Below are 19,440 nucleotides of genomic sequence, written 5' to 3' on the forward strand. Positions count from 1 at the left end.
CGAGACGCCTCCTCTCCATGAGCAGAACTGTCAAAGACACGTATCATCTCTTCCTTGAATAAATCAAAACAGGTGGTGAAGTCTACCTCAGCCTCCCAGGCGGCGGTGCCCCACTCACGAGCGCGTGGCGTAAGCCACCCGGGCTCGCTCCCTCGAATAAGTAGTCGGCTGCAGGGAGAAAACAACCTCACACTGCGTGAGAAATGAGCGACACTGAGTGGGCTCACCGGCATAGCACGGGGGGTTGTTAATTCTGGGCTCCGGGACTTCCGACAGTCTTGGAGGAACAGGTGGATCCCTCCTGAGCTGGTGGACCTGTAGAGACAGATCGCTGAGTTGGGCTGACAGCGTCTGAACAGCGTGTCTGGCAGCGGTAATCTCCTCATCATGCTTGCCGAGCATAGCACCTTGCAGTTCAACAGCTGTATGAATCGGGCTCGTGTTCTCTGGGTCCATGTCTGGCAAGATTATTCTGTTGTGTAGAAAGGTAAGACCCAAAAGCGAAATGCAAATAACAGTGTCTTTAATTAAGAGAGTGTACACAGTCCAATGGAAAACTGTCTTGAGATAGCCTAAATAACAGAAAAGCAGCCGTAGATGCTGACCCTCCAATAACATAAAATGAGAAAGTCTCTCTTTCAAGTAGACAGCGGCAAACAGTCTGAGAACAGGATCCGGCGGGCTCTGCTCACTGATCCCTTAGAGAATGAGCATTCTCATGGTTGGAGAAATTGACGCCCTGGCATTCGTCGGCAGCAGGCGGGCTGGACAGAGTGTAGAGCAAAGGTTAGAATAGAACAAATAGAGATTGACCTGAGCCAGGCTGGATGACGGATCGAACTCAGACAAGACAGGACTCGGACAGGACAGAAACAGCAGGTCGGAAGATGCCACTAGCATGGGTAGAGTACGAAATAATCTGGCAAAGAAACAGGGAAAGGGAGACCATGAAGTAGCACAAACAATTAGAGGAGAGAGAGAACAGTTGTGAGAGAATGGGTGTGATGAGAGTGTAACTAGAAACAGCTGAGGATGATTGTAGGTGCGTGAGGTAAAGTGTGTGTAACCAGAAGAGGGAGACAGAAAAGGATACCAGGCTCATGACATATTTAGATATTATATATCATATAGATCCAAAACCGACTCCAATTTTTTTTTTAATTTTCTTGACCTTAAATCCATGAATTAAATATCCATTTACTGAAAACCCAGTTATCTTTCAGTTAAAATATCCTTTAATTACATAGTTTACTAATCACAGTGCATTAAGACAATTTTCTATGAATATATGAATAGTTTTCTGAAATGTTATGTCCAAATATCCATATTAATCACGGTGGCTGTAATGATGCACACAATAAAGGAGTAGAGAAACAATAGTCTTTAATTAAAAAATCCACAACGTAAAAATCAGGCGATAGCTGGAGAAACAGTAAACACAATTACAACCCCAAATCAGAAAAAGTTGGGACATTTTGTAAAATGCAATAAAATCAAGAATCTGTTATTTGTTCATTCTTTTTAGACTGCACATGCACCCGCTCCAACGCCGGTTGAATGCTCGCGCGTCCATCCAAGCCTGGGTTTCTGGCGGACAGAAAATCAGAGTGACTCAGACCTGCATAGCGGCTCTGCAGCCCTGGTTAGTAGCCGACTGGTACCAGCAGGGAGTGATGATGGGCACCATCTCTTATCGGAAAGCCATTTCGTCAGACGCGTCCAACTCGGGCTGGGGCGCGCTGTTCGAGGGCAGACCGGTCTTCGGCCAGACCGGTCTTCGGCCAGACCGGTCTTCGGCCAGTGGTCAGACCAAGAGAAGTGTTTCACATAAACTGTCTGGAAATGGCCCAGGTTTGGCCCAGCCTCCCGCTATATGCTTTCCCTCCGGTCTCTCTGTTACCACAGGTGATCAAGAGAATCAGGGAAACGGCCCAGGTTTGGCCCAGCCTCCCGCTATATGCTTTCTCTCCGGTCTCTCTGTTACCACAGGTGATCAAGAGAATCAGGGAAACGCGCCACTCGGTGCTCCTCATTGCCCCGCGTTGTGAGAATTAGATTTGGTTCCCGGAACTAGCACGGCTTTCACTTTCAGCTCTGTGGCTGATTCCGTTGAGGGCAGATCTCCTCTCTCAGGCTTGCGGCGCGATCTGGCATCCCCATCCAGAGCGCTGGTCTCTGCACGCATGGTTGATCAACGGGTACTCGTTGCCCTGCCAGAAGGAGTGATGAACACGATCACGCAGCCTAGAGCTCCTTCCACGAGAAGGCTCTACGCGTCTAAATGGTCGGTATTCTCCGGATGGTGCACCGACAGAGGTCTGGACCCACGGACATGCGGGGTGGCGCATCTGCTCACCTTCCTACAAGAGCTGTTGGATAAGGGGAGGTCCCCATCCACGCTCAAAGTATACGTGGCGGCCGTGGCAGCATTCGCAGAATCAACGCACGGTCAATCACTGGGAAGACATGAGTTGGTCATCCGCTTCCTTAGAGGAGCTAGAAGGATGAACCCGCCGCGCCCCCCGTCGGTTCCTATGTGGGATCTTTCATTGGTCCTCGAGGCCCTGAAAGCCTTTCCATTTGAACCACTAGACTCCGTGGGGTTGAAATATCTATCACTGGAAACCGTCTTTCTGACTGCACTGTCGTCAGTAAAACGTGTGGGTGACCTGAATGCGCTGTCTGTCAGCGCGTCGTGTCTTGAGTTCGGGCCGAATGACTCTAAAGTCATCCTCACACCTAGACATGGCTATGTTCCTAAAGTGATGGGCACTCCATTCAGAGCGCAAGTTATTTCGCTGTCAGCTCTGCCAGCATCTGACAGCGAAAGTGAGGTGAATCTCCTCTGTCAGGGCGCTGAGATTTTACATTACGCGCTCCGCCTACTTCAGGCGTTCAGAACAGCTTTTTGTTTCGTTTGGTGGGCGCACCAAGGGTCTTACCTCCTCGAAACAGAGCCTTTCCAGATGGATAGTGGACGCTATAGCAGCTGCTTACGCGTCAAAAGGTCTGCAATGCCCTCTGGGCATCAAGGCTCATTCCACGAGAGGCGTGGCCTCGAGGTGGGCGTGGTCCAGTGGGATTTCTATCCATGACATATGTGTAGCGCCGGGCTGGAGCTCTCCATCTACCTTTGTCAGGTTTTATAACCTAGAAGTTCCTGCCTTGCAGGCTAAACTTTTCTGCCCAGATCTTCCTGCTCAGATCACTCTCACGTGACTCAGCTTGGTTGAGCTGCACTAGTAGGGTATGTGCCATGTGCCTATACAGACTGGCGTGCTGCTCTGTATTCCCTATGTGTGCTTATGTACAAGTGATGGCCCGCGTGGCTGGCCACCTTATTTTTTCCACTTGAAAGTTCGGGTTCTCATGGTGGATGCTTGGCGTGCACGGCGTTGACAAAGTGTTCCCGTAGCGTAAGCTAAACTTACGCAATACGAGACGATACTCAGTTACTAACGTAACCTCGGTTCACTCTAGAGAGGGAACGAGTATTGCGTAACCGGCCGTGCTCGCGCCACGAGCGACTTTGCTTCAGTCGACGAAAAACCGGGGAAGTCAGCCTACAGCCCCTACTTTTATACGCTAAGCCACGCCCATTCTGGCTGGCTGTGACGCTATGAAGGCGCGGGCGCCCTTCATTGGGCGTGACGTCACGCCGGGCTCACTCGTAGGCTGCAGCAGTTGCCCGCAGGGCAGCCAATGAGCATGCGAGATGGCCTGCTCTAGGTCTGCTAGCTGCTGCACTGCATTGACAATGAATACAAAATTAAGGATAATTTTTTGGCTTCAATATCTCGAGAAGATGAATCTTTCCCGTAGCGTAAGCTAAACTTACGCAATACTCGTTCCCTTTCTAGAGAGAACCGAGGTTACGTTAGTAACCAAGAATCGTTTTCCAAATTACTCCTGAGCACATGTGACTGTATTTGACAGAGTAGCATGATGGCATCTTGTGCAATGCCATCTGAGGGCTCAAAGGTGACGCACATTCAACAGAGGTCTACTGCCTTACCCAACACAGACTGAGATTTCTCTGGATTCCCTGAATCTTGTGACAATAGTATGTATGGAAGATGATGAAAGGCATAAATGCTTTGCAAACTTGCATTGAGAAATGTGATTTTTTAATTGTTTGACAATTCTCTCAAGATATTTGGCACAAAGTGATGAGCCATGACCCATCTTTGCTTAAAAAGACTGAGAAGCACTTTTACACCCAAACCTGATACCCTCAACTATTACCAATTGTGTTATCATTGTGGACTGTTTCAAAATAGTTGGATAATCTAATTTGGATAATCTTTTCACTTTTATTTGGTCTCTGTCCCAACTTTTTTGGGGTGTGTTGCAGGTGTGTTCATATTTACAAAATACAATTATGTTGGTCAGTGAAAACATTGGAAAACGTTTCTTTGTACTTTTGTCAGCTAATAAAAGGTTAAATAGAATAAACAAATCACAGATTCTTGATTTTATTGCATTTTACAAAATGTCCCAACTTTTTCTGATTTGGGGTTGTACTTCTAACCAGTGGTTAAAGTGGGATTTGGTAGGTGGGGGAAACCTCAAATTTTGTTTAGGTGCAACAGGGAAAAATTACTCACCGAGGGACAATATATTGAGTATTGTGGTATAGCAATACTTTTTGGGACAAGAGTGTCACTGTGGCACCACATATCACAATACTTATTTACTTGATATTTTAATGGTTTTATTTTTGGTCCATCAACACTGATATGATGACGAAACTATATTAAAATTGCTGAACACTGGGCCAAAAATTGAGCCCTGGCCTTGTAGCCACATCAGCCCACATTACCCCCCACCCCCCAGAGCCATTTGTATTTAAATGTGAGGTAGTTAGGGGGGGTTCGGAGGCATGCTCCCCCCGAGAAAATTTTTATTTCTCTGACCTACATATGTGCAATTGAAGGCCAAAAAAATGGATAATAAATAGCTTTAAAAACCATGTCAGTGTGCATTAGATTATTTGTCAATACCTGCTCTCTCATCTTAATCTTTCTTTTTCTCTCAGTCTCCTTATCCTGCCGTATTTCTTCACCTCCTAAAACTGAACTTTCATTGATAGTCTTTTCATTTTCGTCTGTGTCAATGAAGAAAGTAAACATAGGCTCAACTGATGAGTTTTATGAATAATTTTCTTAGATAAGTTAATTTACTCAAGGCTTCCAGATCAACATTGCCAATAGGAACCTTCTACAAGCTTTGGAATTTGAAAAGTAATTTTAAATAATACAAATTATAGGCTACGTTTAACGCTGTTAGTGGAATTGGCAGACGTTCCCTTAGGCATGTGTTGTGGAAATGCGTCAAAGCATTCTCAGGTATAAATATGCAGCATTAATGCACAGTGATTTTGAATGAATATTTTATGTCAATAATGGTTACATAATGTTAATATAGAACAGTGGCAAGGGAAAACAATGTCCGGCGAAATATCGAACATTAAACTAACTTTACCGCGCTCAACCACCGTGAGTGCATTTCACGCATTTATAATCACTCGCGTTCAGCGGGGAGGAAGGGAGGTTGGTCGGCCAGTCGGTCCATCTCGTGACCAGCGAGATTCATTGAGATTAATGAATCTATTTATTTAATAATTTATCTGAGGTGCCGGAATGCAGTTCCGGACCGTTCCGGCCCACTTTAACCCCTGCTTCTAACATAGACAATACCAGAAAATGAAACACAGAAACTGCTGGCTTAAATACACAGAGGATGATTGACTGAGAAAGAATAGGTGTTACCTAGGCTAATTAAGAACCAAGGAGATTAACAAGGAACTACGGAAAATGGGAAACTAGAGAACACAAACTAAAAAATTTCAAAACATAAAACGCACTCGGTTACTAACGTAACCTCGGTTCTCTCTAGAGAGGGAACGAATACTGCGTAATATCTTACGCTATGGGGAAAACCTCTTTTCCACGAGTAATGTAAAACGCGTTGCAGCAGCATAAAGACATAGGGCAAGACTATTGGCTGACCTGCGGCAACAGCAGCAGCCTATCGAGAGAGGCCCTGCGTGACGCCATATCCAATGGGGGCGCTTCGCGCCCACTACGTCACGTCCTGCTGAAATAGGCGTGGCGTTGACCTATAAATATAGCTCGACAGGCTGATACAAACTGGTTTTTCATCCCCAAAGCGAACCAGAGCATGTTGTAAGCACGGCAAGATACGCAGTACTCGTTCCCTCTCTAGAGAGAACCGAGGTTACGTTAGTAACCGAGTACGTTCTCTTACAAGAGGTTCTCTCGTACTGCGTAATATCTTACGCTATGGGTAACACAGTGTAAAACGCTGTGCGTACTGGGATCCGACACCAAAGTCCCAAGAGCAGTAACCCGGGGCTCATGTAGTGCATAATCACCATGGACTCACAGAGAGTCGGAGAAGAGAGGCTGTAAGCATCATTCTCCATAAGATAGCATCCTACAGGAGCTTACCATGTTAACAGTGTACCACGCAGTCAGGGTGAACAACGTTCAGCCTGAACTGGGTAGCAGTACGGGTCTTTCAATACCCATGGAGCTGTTCTATCGATCAGTGAATGATGCACAAGCAAAATTCAGCATTCTGAGCCGGAGCAACGGGGCAGATAGAGCTGATTACTAGACCGACAGAAGCTTAGCCTGTAAGGCGGGAACCTCTAGGTTATAAAACCTGATAAATGTAGACGGCAAGGCCCAGCCTGCCGCCGTACAGATATCCTGCAAGCTAATCCCGCTAGAACACGCCCACGACGAGGCCACGCCTCTCGTGGAGTGCGCTCTGACACCCAAAGGACACTGCAGGCCCTTAGAAGTGTAAGCCAGCGCTCTGTTTTGACACGGCTAGTCCCTTAGAATGCCCGCTAAACAAAACAAAGATTTGCTCAGTCTGTCTGAAAGCAGACGAGCAGGAGACATAAGTTCTCAGTGCCCTGACAGGGCAGAGGAGACTCATATCCTTCTCCTCATCATTAACCGGAAGGGCGGACAGGGAAATCACCTGGGCCCTGAACTGTGTGTTGAGGGATTTAGGCACGTACCCGTGCCTTGGTCTGAGTATGACTTTCGAGTCATTCGGCCCGAATTCCATACATGTCGCGCTCACCGAGAGCGCTTGCAAATAACCCAATGCGCTTCACTGAAGCGAGAGCCAGCAGAAACACTGTTTTGAAAGACAAATGTTTCATGTCTGACAAATGGATTTGGCTCGAATGGGGCACCTTTCATGGCTTCCAAAACCATAGAAAGGTCTCACACGGGGACAGCCTCCTAGCTCCTTTAAGGAATCATACGACCAGATCGTTCCTCCCCAGTGACTGGCCAGACCCTGGTTTAGGAAACGCTGCTATGGCGCCACATAAACTTTGAGCGTGGATGGGTTTCTGCCCTTATCCAGTAGCTCTTGAAGGAAGAAGAGAAGCCCTGAGCTTGACACCAGCCAGAGAACACAGACCATTTTGAGGAATAGAGCCGTCTAGTAGATGGGGTTCTATCCTGTGTGATCATGTTTAACACTCCCTCCGGGAAGTTAGCGGGTACCCGTTGATGGCCCATGCATGCAGGGACCATAGCTCCGGGCGAGGATGCCAAATCGAGCCCTTGGCCTGAGAGAGGAGGTCTTTCCTCATCGGTTTTGGCCACGGGCTAGTGCTGGTCAGATGCATCAGGACTGGGAACCAAGCCTGGTTCGTCCAGAGCGGAGCCACAAGCAGCACTGAGCATCCGTTTCCCTGATTCATTCCAACACGTGTGGCAGAAGTGGGACGGGGCGAAAAGCATAGACAGGTCAGCGGGGCCAGACGTGGGCCAGCGCATCCCTGCTTTTGGAGAAAAACTTCGGACAGAGAGCGTTTTCTTGGGACGCGAACAGGTCCACCTGCGCTCTGCCGAATGTCTCCCACAGCAGTCTGATCGTCAGCGGGTGCAGCGACCATTCTCCTGCTGGAACATAGTTTCTGGAAAGTCTGTCTGGTCCCAGATTCAGGTGACCAGGTACATGTGCTGCTTTCAATGAAAGCAGATTGTGCTGAGCCCAGACCAGGGGGCGTTCCGTCAGCCTGTAAAGATTTCGGGACCTGATGCCATCCTGGTGATTTATATAGGCCACCACTGACATGTTGTCCGATCGGACCAGGACGTGGTGACCTTTTATCTGGGGACAAAAGCGCCTCAGCGCGTTGTCGACTGCCATCATTTCTAGACAGTTTATGTGTAGAAGCTTTTCCTGTTCTGACCACTGGCCAAAGAACGGTCTGCCCTCGAGCAGGGCTCCCCATCCCGAGGTGGAGGCGTCCGTGGACACCACCTTCACACTCGAGGAAGTCCCCAGACTCACGCCTGACTGATACCAGTCGGTCGCCTTCCAAGGTTCCAGAGCTGAGACGCAGAAACAGACCGGAGGCCTATGCCCGAGGTGGAACTCGCGCTTTCAGCCATAACTGCAATGGGCGCATGCGAAGGAGACCCAGCTGGAGTACCGAAGATGCTGAGGCCATAAGGCCCAGCATTTTCTGAAACCTTTTGAGTGGGACTATAGTGCCGCGGCGGAAGGATTTCACGGCGCGCTGAACGTCCAGTCCGCGCTCCGGCGACAGGCGCGCTGTCACAGACAGCGACTCCAGTACTGTGGCCAGAAAATAAATTTTCTGACTGGGAGAGAGCGAACTTTTCGCCCAATTGACTGTGAGACCCAGATTCTCGAGATGCTCGTGTAATATGGTCCTGTGTTCTATGAGCTCTGAGTGTGATCGAGCTAGAATCAGCCAATCGTCCAAGTAGTTCAAAACTCGCATGCCTCGAAGTCTCAGCGGTGCGAGAGCCGCGTCCATGCACATCTTAAATGTACGGGGTGCCAGGGACAGGCCGAACGGCAGGACTGTGTATTGATATGCCTGGCCCTCGAAGGCGATTCTCAAGAATCGCCTGTGACATGACACTATTTGTATTTGGAAATAAGTGTATTTCAGATCTATTGACATAAACCAGTCCTCCTGGCGAACTTGCGCGAGGATTTTCCTGGTTGTAAGCATTCTGAACTGGCGCTTCACAAGCACTCTGTTCAGTTGCCGCAGATCTAGAATGGGTCTGGGACCCCGTCTTTTTTCGGTACCAGAAAATATCTGCTGTATACACCCCCTTCGCTCTTAGCCTGAGATAAAGGTTCTATGGCCCATTTGCTCAGTAGTTTCACTATTTCGGCTCGAAGTAGATGAGCTACCTCATTTTTTACCGTAGTTTCGACACGAGCCGTGTAACGGCGGGGACATCAAGCGAACTGCAGCGAATAGCCTCTTTTAATAGTGCTCAGCACCCATTGTGACACCCCGGGAAGCTTTGCCCACGCATTTGCATGAATAGCTAGAGGTAGAATGAGATCTGGGCTCTGTCCGCAACGTAGTGGCGACCGGAGAGCTCCGGTGTGCTGAAAAGTAAACACTGTGTTTGCAGTGTTCGAGGCGGGGGGCGCGCTGATCACAGCGGGCAGCCTGGCCGCGCTCGACTTCTCTATGACAGTTTGTGGAGGGAGAGCGAACGGGGCGAACCCCGTGGGGTTTAACATGTCTGTGAGGGAATGTGGGCGCGGGACAGCGGGCACACTCACTGCACTGAGAACACCGTCGGCCTGAGCTGACTGAATGTGTGTTGGTTTCGTTTTTACAGAAACCGTGGGACATGCATCGTGTAGTGTTTGTGGGCACTGTGTCGTAGGCACATTCACTACGTTTAATGCACAATCGACATGAGTCGATTTTATTTGTGCGAGCCCTGTACTGTAGCGGGCTGTGTCTGTGCGTCGGAATGAGCACTTAGTAGTGGGCATTTTTATAACACTCATAACACCGTCGACCGTGGCCGGAATACCAGAAAATACACTCTTTTTGAGATTTATCTGGGTCGCCATAAAAACGCCGTTTGTGTGCAGGCAAGCGGGCTGTGTTACCGGCTTGTTTACTGCAAAATACACTGGAACAGTCACATTGTTTGGAACTGAACGAGCGACAAGTTTTGGTGAAAATCCGGCCGAAGGGGGATTTGAACACCGTCGTTTTACTAGGGTGTAGAGATGCGCGGATGGGCTATTATTTCATCTGCAACCGCATCACAAAACTCATCATCCGTCCGCCATCCATCCGCACCAACGTTTTTGACAGAGCTCGCCCAGTCCTCACTATCCGATGCCAGGATAGAGCAGCAGGCCTCGGCTGTCTCGTCGATCTCAATGGCGGAAGGGGTGGCGGACGGCGGCCGTTGTCCGCCGGTGAGCGACTCGAGCGATGCCGGTGAAGTTGGCGGGTGAACCGGCGAGCTTTGGCGGGCAGGAGAAGGCTCGGGAACGCGCTGAGCACGGCGCTTCTTGCGGCGTGGCACTACAGCGGGCAGAAGTGCAGACTCCGAGAAAGATGCCAGGCGAGTCCTCAGTGTCACCATAGGCATCAGCTCGCAATGAGGGCATCCGCCGTCAATGAGCGCGAGAGCCGCGTGATCCTCACCCAGGCAGGAAACGCAGATGACATTGCGGTCCCCGTCGCTGAGTGCGGCTCGGAACGAGCCACAGGAATTAGGCATCTTGAAAAAGACGCTAGCTCTAGAAGAGAGAGAATGTGAGTCACAGCGGCGAACACACACTCTCAGCAGAGGTAACGGATATAAACGCCTGAAAGCGTAGCAGGTACGGTGACTGAAGGTGGCGAGGTGAAGGCCAGCGGCTTCAGATTCAGAGGCTCATCCCGCAGAAGGCTTGTTCTCAACGGCGCGGCTTCTCACTCTGGATCCAGCGATGCGTGAGCTTCGCTGAAGAGATGAAAAATCAGTTTGTATCAGCCTGTCGAGCTATATTTATAGGTCAAGGCCACGCCTATTTCGGCGGGACGTGACGTAGTGGGCGCGAAGCGCCCCCATTGGATATGGCGTCACGCAGGGCCTCTCTCAATAGGCTGCTGCTGTTGCTGCAGGTCAGCCAATAGGCACGCAAGCCGTCTTGCCTATGTCTGCATGTTGCTGCAACGTGTTTTACATTCATTCAAAATTAAGGATAATTTTTGGCTTCAATATCTCGTGGAAAAGAGGTTTTCCCCATAGCGTAAAATATTACGCAGTACGAGAGAACCTCTCGTAAGAGAACCGAACATTGGATAAAGCCAGGTTCAAAATTCTTGTTTCATTTGGTTGACATATTAGAGTTAAAGGTTTTTGCGCGTGCAAAAACACATGCACATACACACACACACTGTCCTGTCCTGTCCTGTCCACCAGAGGGAGCCATCTCCTGAATATTGAACTCTGTTACTTCCTGTTCCTGCCACATCATTTCCTGTCTTGTCATTTCCTGTCAATCTGTATTTAAGCGATGTGGTATCACTGTCTTATTGCAAAGTATTGCCAGTTCTCTACGTTACTAAGCATTCTATCGTTCTCTTTTGACGATTACTGTTATGACCATTGTTTTGCTTTTCGACTCTTGTTTTGGATTGCTGTTTTTTGGATTTGTCTGCATTTGGATTGTTTTACCTGACCTGACTACGAGTTGTGACTATTGTTTGGATTTTATGCTCAGATCCTTTTATAAAGACCCGCTTATGGATTCCACTCAGCCTACATCTACCTTACAGAATGCATATATGATATTTTTGTCAATTCTTCCACTAAAAGTATCCAAACATACAAGATACACTGATAATAAAAATTAATAATGGTAAGAATAATTATCTTAATTCAATAAAAATTCTCTAAAAACAAAGCATTTTAAAAAGAGTTAAGACAACAAAGTTAATTTATTAATATAGTTCAGATATAATAGAAAATATAATCCTTAATATCTTAATACCTTAACATGCCAAAGGGATAAAGATTAATTCATGTACAGCATGGAAGAGGGAGTTTTGGGCTCAGTTTAGCTCCTCCTAAATGGCACAAGGCAGGCCCAGCTCAAAGGAGGAAGCTGGTAGTCAACGAGGTGCGAAAGCAGGATGAGAGGATGAGATGTATAAAGGCCATTTCCCAGGCCAAGCAGGGAGGGTGGATGAGATGGGAGAGTGTGGAACAACGCAAAAGGGGCTGGCAAGACCTTTGGTCAATGGGAGAGAGTAGGATCAGTTTCCTTATTAGGTCAACATATGATGGCCTCCCATCACCGCAGAACCTAAACCTCTGGGTAGGAGAGGATCCCTCTTGTCCTTTGTGTTCATCACCTGCCTCATTAAGGCACATTTTGACAGGATGTAAGCTGGCTCTTAGCCAAGGGCGGTTTACTTGGCGCCATAACCAAGTATTGCGATGTTTGGCTTTAGCATTGGAAGGCAAGCGTAGTATGACCAATAAGTTGCCGCCTGTTCTAGCAAAACATTACACGCAGAAGACAATATTCCTCCGCCCAGGCGAGCAACCACCAAGAAAAGGTGCTAACACCAATTCTCGCCCAGGACAACTGGAAGCTGCTAGGGACTGGAAGATGCTGGCTGATCTTGATCAACGGCTTATTTTTCCACCTGAGATTGCCACCACTAACCTCCGACCAGATATTGATTTGTGGTCTGGATCAGCACGCATTGTTCAACTGATAGAGTTAACAGTGCCATGGGAGGATGCGGTAGATGAGGCATATGAGAGGAAGAAACTGCGGTATGCTCATCTGGCCACTGAAGCAGAACAGCGAGGATGGAGAGTCCAGGTTTATCCAGTGGAAGTGGGTTGTCGAGGTTTTGTGGCACAGTCTACAACCCGGTTCCTCAGAGACGTCGGATTCAGTGGCCAAGAGTTGCGTCGCACAGTGAAGAACTTATCTGAAGCAGCAGAAAGGAGCAGCAACTGGCTGTGGTTGAGACGGAAAGATTCTAGCTGGCTGTGTACAGGCCGCCATGCTACGGTTTTTTAAGAATTCTTGAAAACTTGAAGAGTCTGTTGGTTTATTTGTATAGGTTGTATAGTATTTTCAGTCATTACTTTCCTGTGTATATTACGTGAATGACGGGTGGTTGGGCAGATATTGTGTTTTGCGGTAGGTGGTATGCCATACGGAACCGTTGCCACTGAAACTGCATATTAACGCACCAGTGGGGGTCGACAGCCTTAGTCAAACGGGTTGGCGCATATGGTTGTGTTGTGGAGACATTGTGAGATTGTGGTTAGGTCTCAGCAGCAGGAGGGATGTAGAGGTCAGTAAGCTGGGCTGAGTTGAGTGGGGGACGGAGGGGGGTGACTCTGGGACGCCAGAGTCACTGTCGAGCCCTCTTGAGGTGTCGTGGGCTAGTCGACGAAACACTGAGGACGGAAGGTGCCCCCTTGAAGACCCTAGAGATGTCCCCTGCTCAGCTCAATCCAGACGGTTATCATGAGGGGACCGCACTGTGGTTGCAGCCGTTGTGTGTGCTGATGCGTGTTAACACTAGACAGAAGGAGATTTACATCACCATATGGAAAGAAACGTAAATGGATGGACAAGCATAGGTTACTGTAAAGCTATGTCTTAGTTGGTGCTTATCTTGGCGAAAGCCGAGTACAAATCAGCATGAAGTTTTAACATCTACTCTCGTGTAATGGAAATCATATTCTCTGAAAACAATAAGTATTTGTCTTTCCCTCTCGCATTTTGTTCTTTCTTCTTAAGCATAACTTTCTTAGTTATGCTTAAAACAAGAAAAATGTCAGATATATTTATGAGATAAGAAAAATAAACTTATAAACCTTATAAATCAATCAATATATAAATAAAGAAATTGTATTATATAAAACAAAAGCGGTAAGAAAATGAAACTTAATTCAAGATATAATTCAAAATAAAAAGCCTTAAAGTTATTACTATCGTAATAATCCTGGAAAATTTACTTCAGAAGTGCTGGTAGTTTCATTTCAAGGAGCAACGGATCCATGTGAATAGTAAGTTATTTATTTTTAAGTCCTTTGTACTAATCGCGATATGGAATAGTGTCTGTAAACCGCAAAAAGACTGTTCAAATATGAATTACGTGTCTGTGTGTGAATGAATGAATGAACGGCACAGACGCGCACGCATTGTTGTTTACTACAGCCGTACAGCGCATCTGTGCCGTTCATTCACACTCGCACCTACATTAGTTAACATGTTATTTTTACATGAACACATCCAAAATATATTGCTATAGCCTACTGAGATGAGTAAAAATAGACTGAAATATGCTGAAATAAATAAGCCACATGTTTTTGTTGACTCACAAATCTTTGTATAAGCAACAAACTGAAAATTAACATTTATATGCTAATATATCATAAACACGATATGTTACAGACTAAATATGAATGTTTAGACAAGATTTCATTGATTAGTTTTGGATAGATTATAAAGTTTTTACTGTAAAAAAAAAAAAAGACTACTGCCACATCAAATAAGCTTTTATTCGCCAATTTCTGCTCATATGTTAAATAACCCTAACCTAACCCTATAGTATGTGATGTTTTGTCAAACATAAAGTAGGTATATTGAATTATCAACTAAGATGTTATTATAGTGTTTTTTCCAATATTCAAACTATTGAATCCTTACCTTTGAAATACGTATGATGAAATGTATACTTTTTACAAAGAAAGATTACACTTGAAATATTGTTAAAATTTTAATTGTTGTTGTAATTGTAACCTTTATATATACATAAATGTATACAACCCCAAATCATAAAAAGTTGGGACATTTTGTAAAATGCATTAAAATCAAGAATCTGTGATTTGTTAATTCTATTAAAAAAATGTTAACTGACAAAAGTACAAAGACAAGTTTTCCAATGTTTTCACTGACCAACAAAATTGTATTTTGTAAATATAATTTTTTTTGATTTTGATGGCTGCAACACACCAACACACCCAACAAAAAAGTTGGGACAGAGACATGTTTACCACTGTGTCCCTTCACCTTTCCTTTTAATTACACTTTTTAATCATTTGGGAGTTGAGGATACTAATTGTTGGAGTTTTGCTAGTGGAATATTTGCCCAATCTTGTCTGATACAAGACAGCCCCTCAACAGTCTGTGGTCATTGTTGCCTGATTCTCCTTTTCATGATGGGTCATACATTTTCCATAAGAGACATATCTGAACTGCAGTAAGGCAGGCAGGCACATCCCTTCTATGGTGCCGAGTGTCTAGAAACCACTCAGTTTTAGCATGTGTAGAATGAGGTCTGGCATTGTCTTGCTTCCCAGGAAAGATGTCATCTTGATGGCAGTTTATGTCTCTGTACAATCCAAATATATGCCTCCATGTCAATGGTACCTTCACAATAATGCAAGTCACCCATACCGTTTGCAATGATGCACCTCAATAACAGCACAGATATTTGCTTTTGCACCTGTCGCTGGTGAAAGTCTGGTTGGTCTCTTTCGTCTTTGGGACTGAGAACTCGATGTCCATTTTTTTCCAAAAACAAGCTGAAACATGGATTCATCTGACCACAGCACACATTTCCACTGTCTTCTAGACCATCTTATATGAGCTCAGGCCCAGAGAACTCGCCGGCATCTCCACATAGAACTGATGTAAAGCTTTCTCCTTGTGTAACAGAGATTCAAGTGGCATTTCTTAATGCAGAGTCAGACTGTCAGACAGTGAAAACAGTTTTCCAAAATTACTCCTGAGCACATGTGGCTGTATTTAACGGATTAGCATGATGGTATCTTGTGCAATGCCATCTGAGGGCTCAAAGGTCACACACATTCCACAGAGGTCTACTGCCTTGCCATACACAGACTGCGATTATTCTGTATTCCCTGAATCTTGTGACAATATTATGTATGGAAGATGATTAAAGACATAAATTATTTGCAATCTTGCATTGAGAAATGTGTTTATTTTTTATTTTTTTGACAATTCTCTCATGATATTTGGTACAAAGTGATGAGCCATGACCCATCTTTGCTTAAAAAGACTGAGAAGCACGTTTACACCCAAACATGATACCCTCAACTATTAACAATTCACCTGCTCATTGTGGACTGTTTCAAAATAGTTGGATAATCTAATTTGGATAATCTTTTCACTTTTATTTTGTCTCTGTCCCAACTTTTTTGGTGTGTGTTGCAGCCATCAAAATCAAAATTTGTTCATATTTACAAACTACAATTATGTTGGTCAGTGAAAACATTGGAAAACTTTTCTTAGTACTTTTTTCAGTTAAAAAAAGAAAGTTTAAATAGAATTAACATATCACAGATTCTTGTCACTTTTTCACAGATCACTTTTTCTGGTTTGGGGTTGCTCATTATGCAGCTAATTATGCAGCTCATTATGCGGCTCATTATGCAGGTCATTGTCTTCTGAGGTGTGAACCAGAGCATTATTCATGATTCACGCCCCCGTGCATATTGCCTTTCCAAACAAAAAGTGTCTTACTTTTTTTGTGTTTGGAGCTCCGTCGAATTGATTCATTAATCCCTGATTTTCTTCTTTACCACTCATTTATAAACAAGCACTTTCTATTTTTATATCATGTGAACTTATCCTCGACACTATTCCTTATAAAAAAACAATCGGATTGCTTTGATATCGCTACTTAGATCCAACTTTCCGAATCTCGGCTACTAGCCTTTAGCCCGCTAGCATTTGACGCGTGGCCTCGCGCCTATCGACCCTCTCATTTTACACCCGTTTCACTGAAAGGATACGGGTTATATCCATCATTTCAGTCCTAAATTAGTAGTGATATTGGTAGTATCACTACTAATTTACTGTTCATCTGTTATAATGGCGAACATATCGGATGTGTGTCTAACGTTACCTCTGAGTGCAGGTGAGGACACATTCGAGCTGTTTTCGGTATGATTGGAGCTGGAGTCGGTGGAGAAGCAGATCCGTGTTCTGCTGGTGAAGCAAGCCGAGCTGCGAGATCGGCGTTCAGCGCTTGAAACATCACGCGCCGATGCTCACAAGTCAGTGATTAGTAACTTTTTGTCTCCGACTTCGTCTACTCCGTGCGTTTCTCTGCCCAGGAGGACGCGATCATCTCTGCCTTCATTCACTCCGGCACCGAGGCAACACCATGGACCCTGGGTGATCCCACAGTGGAAGACACGAGCCAGGACCAGACCAAGGACTTCCCCGCCCCTCCCGGTCTTCGAGATCTCCACCCGGAACCGCTTCTCCCCTCTTCGCGAGGCGGAACGTGACGCCGCCGTGATCATCGGCACTTCCATGGTTCGTCATGTCCGTGCTACCTCAGGTAAGCGTAAGGTGCGCACTCACTGCTTTCCTGGTGCTCGTGTTCTTGATGTCGCTGCACAGATTCCCGAGATCCTGAACGGTGACGAGCATGTCGGAGCTGTGGTGCTACACGCGGGGACGAACGACATCAGGCTGCGGCAGACGGAGGTTCTGAAGAAGGACTACAGAAGCCTGATCGAGACGGTTCGCAGCACATCGCCTGAAGCAACGATCATCGTGTCTGGACCGCTTCCCACGTACCGACTAGGACAAGAAAGGTTCAGTAGATTATTTGCTCTAAATGAATGGTTAATGTCATGGTGTAATGAACAGAAACTGCTCTTTGTAAATAATTGGAATCTGTTCTGGGAGCGACCTAGGCTCTACCGCGCTGATGGCCTGCACCCCAGCAGAATCGGAGCGGCTGTTCTGTCGGACAACATCTCCAAGACGTTACACACCATATGACTAGTAAGTCAAAGTCCAAATCACAGTCTTTGCTGTCCCAACTTAATTGATATAAGTAGTGAAGAGCTCTTAGATTTAAGAAACAAATCCATATTATCTCTAGCCTTGGCTACCCTATATAGACCTCCAGGGCCAGTTTGGATACTTTCTTTCAGATCTATTGGTCAATGTCGATAAAGCAATAATTGTTGGAGACTTTAACATACACGTAGATAATACAAATGATGCGTTAGGGACTGCGTTTACAGATTTATTAAACTCCTTTGGGGTCACGCAAAACGTCAGTGGTCCCACTCATCGTCTAAATCATACACTAGATTTAATTATCATCATTAAAAATCATATGGAACCAATCCAACTGATATAAATATTATACCGCAAAGTGATGATCTCACTGATCATTACTAGGGATCTTGCGTAATACGTACTGCTGAAATTTGTCAAGTTGCGCCACGTTATCGACCAGGCAGGACAATCCTTCCAACCACTATAGATAGATTCTCAAATAGCTTACCTGATCTATCTCAGCTGCGCAGTGCACCCAAACAAACAGATGAACTAGAGGAAATGACTAGCAGTTTGAGCACCATGTTCTCTAGTACACTAGATATTGTTGCACCAATTAGATTAAAAAAGGTTAGAGAGAAAACTAAAGCACCATGGTACAACAGTGCTACGCATGCAATCAAGAGAGAAACTCGTAACTTAGAGCGTAAATGGAAACAAACTAATTTAGAGGTCTTTAGAATCGCGTGGAAAGACAGTATGTCACGTTATAAAAAGGCTCTAAAAGCAGCCAGGGCTGAGCATCTCCGCAAAGTAATAGAAAATAACCAAAATAATCCAAGGTTTTTATTCAACACCGTGGCTAGACTAACAAATAAACAAACATCACCAGAGCAAAATATTCCGTTACAATATAGTAGTAATGATTTTATGAATTACTTCAATGAGAAAATAGATAGCATCCGAAACACAATTGTAAATATACATTCCTCTATGATGTCTTATGATTCAGCCTCAATTATGGCCCCTCTAGAACAACTACACCGCTTTACAACTATAGGACAGGAAGAGCTAAATAAACTTATCATTGCATCTAAACCAACAACATGTTTATTAGATCCAATACCCACTAAACTACTGAAAGAAGTGTTACCTGTAGTGGAAGAGCCTCTTTTTAATATTATTAACTCGTCTTTATCTTTAGGTCATGTTCCAAAAATATTCAAGCTGGCAGTAATACAACCTCTCATTAAGAAACCGCAATTAGATCCAAATAACTTAGCAAATTACAGACCCATCTCAAATCTTCCATTTATGTCTAAAATACTAGAAAAAGTTGTGTCCGCTCAATTGTGCTCTTTCTTGCAAGAAAATGATATCTATGAAAAATTCCAGTCGGGATTCAGACCGCATCATAGCACAGAAACTGCGCTAGTTAAAATAACAAATGATTTACTTTTAGCTTCTGACCAAGGCTGTATCTCAATACTAGTTCTACTCGATCTTAGCGCTGCGTTCGACACTATCGATCATAAAATACTCTTGGATCGACTACAAAACTACACTGGTGTTCAGGGACAGGCATTAAGCTGGTTTAGATCGTACTTATCAGACCGTTACCATTTTGTCTGTTTAAATGGGGAAAAATCAAAGATAACGCCAGTAGACTATGGAGTGCCGCAAGGATCGGTGTTAGGCCCTCTGCTATTCTCAATATACATGCTGCCACTTGGTAATATTATAAGAAAACATGGAATTAATTTCCACTGTTATGCTGATGACACTCAA

This window comes from Siphateles boraxobius, unplaced genomic scaffold (assembly GCF_051911475.1).
Source record: "Siphateles boraxobius isolate OS27281-9 unplaced genomic scaffold, OSU_SipBor_1 41, whole genome shotgun sequence".
Classification (NCBI taxonomy): domain Eukaryota; kingdom Metazoa; phylum Chordata; class Actinopteri; order Cypriniformes; family Leuciscidae; genus Siphateles; species Siphateles boraxobius.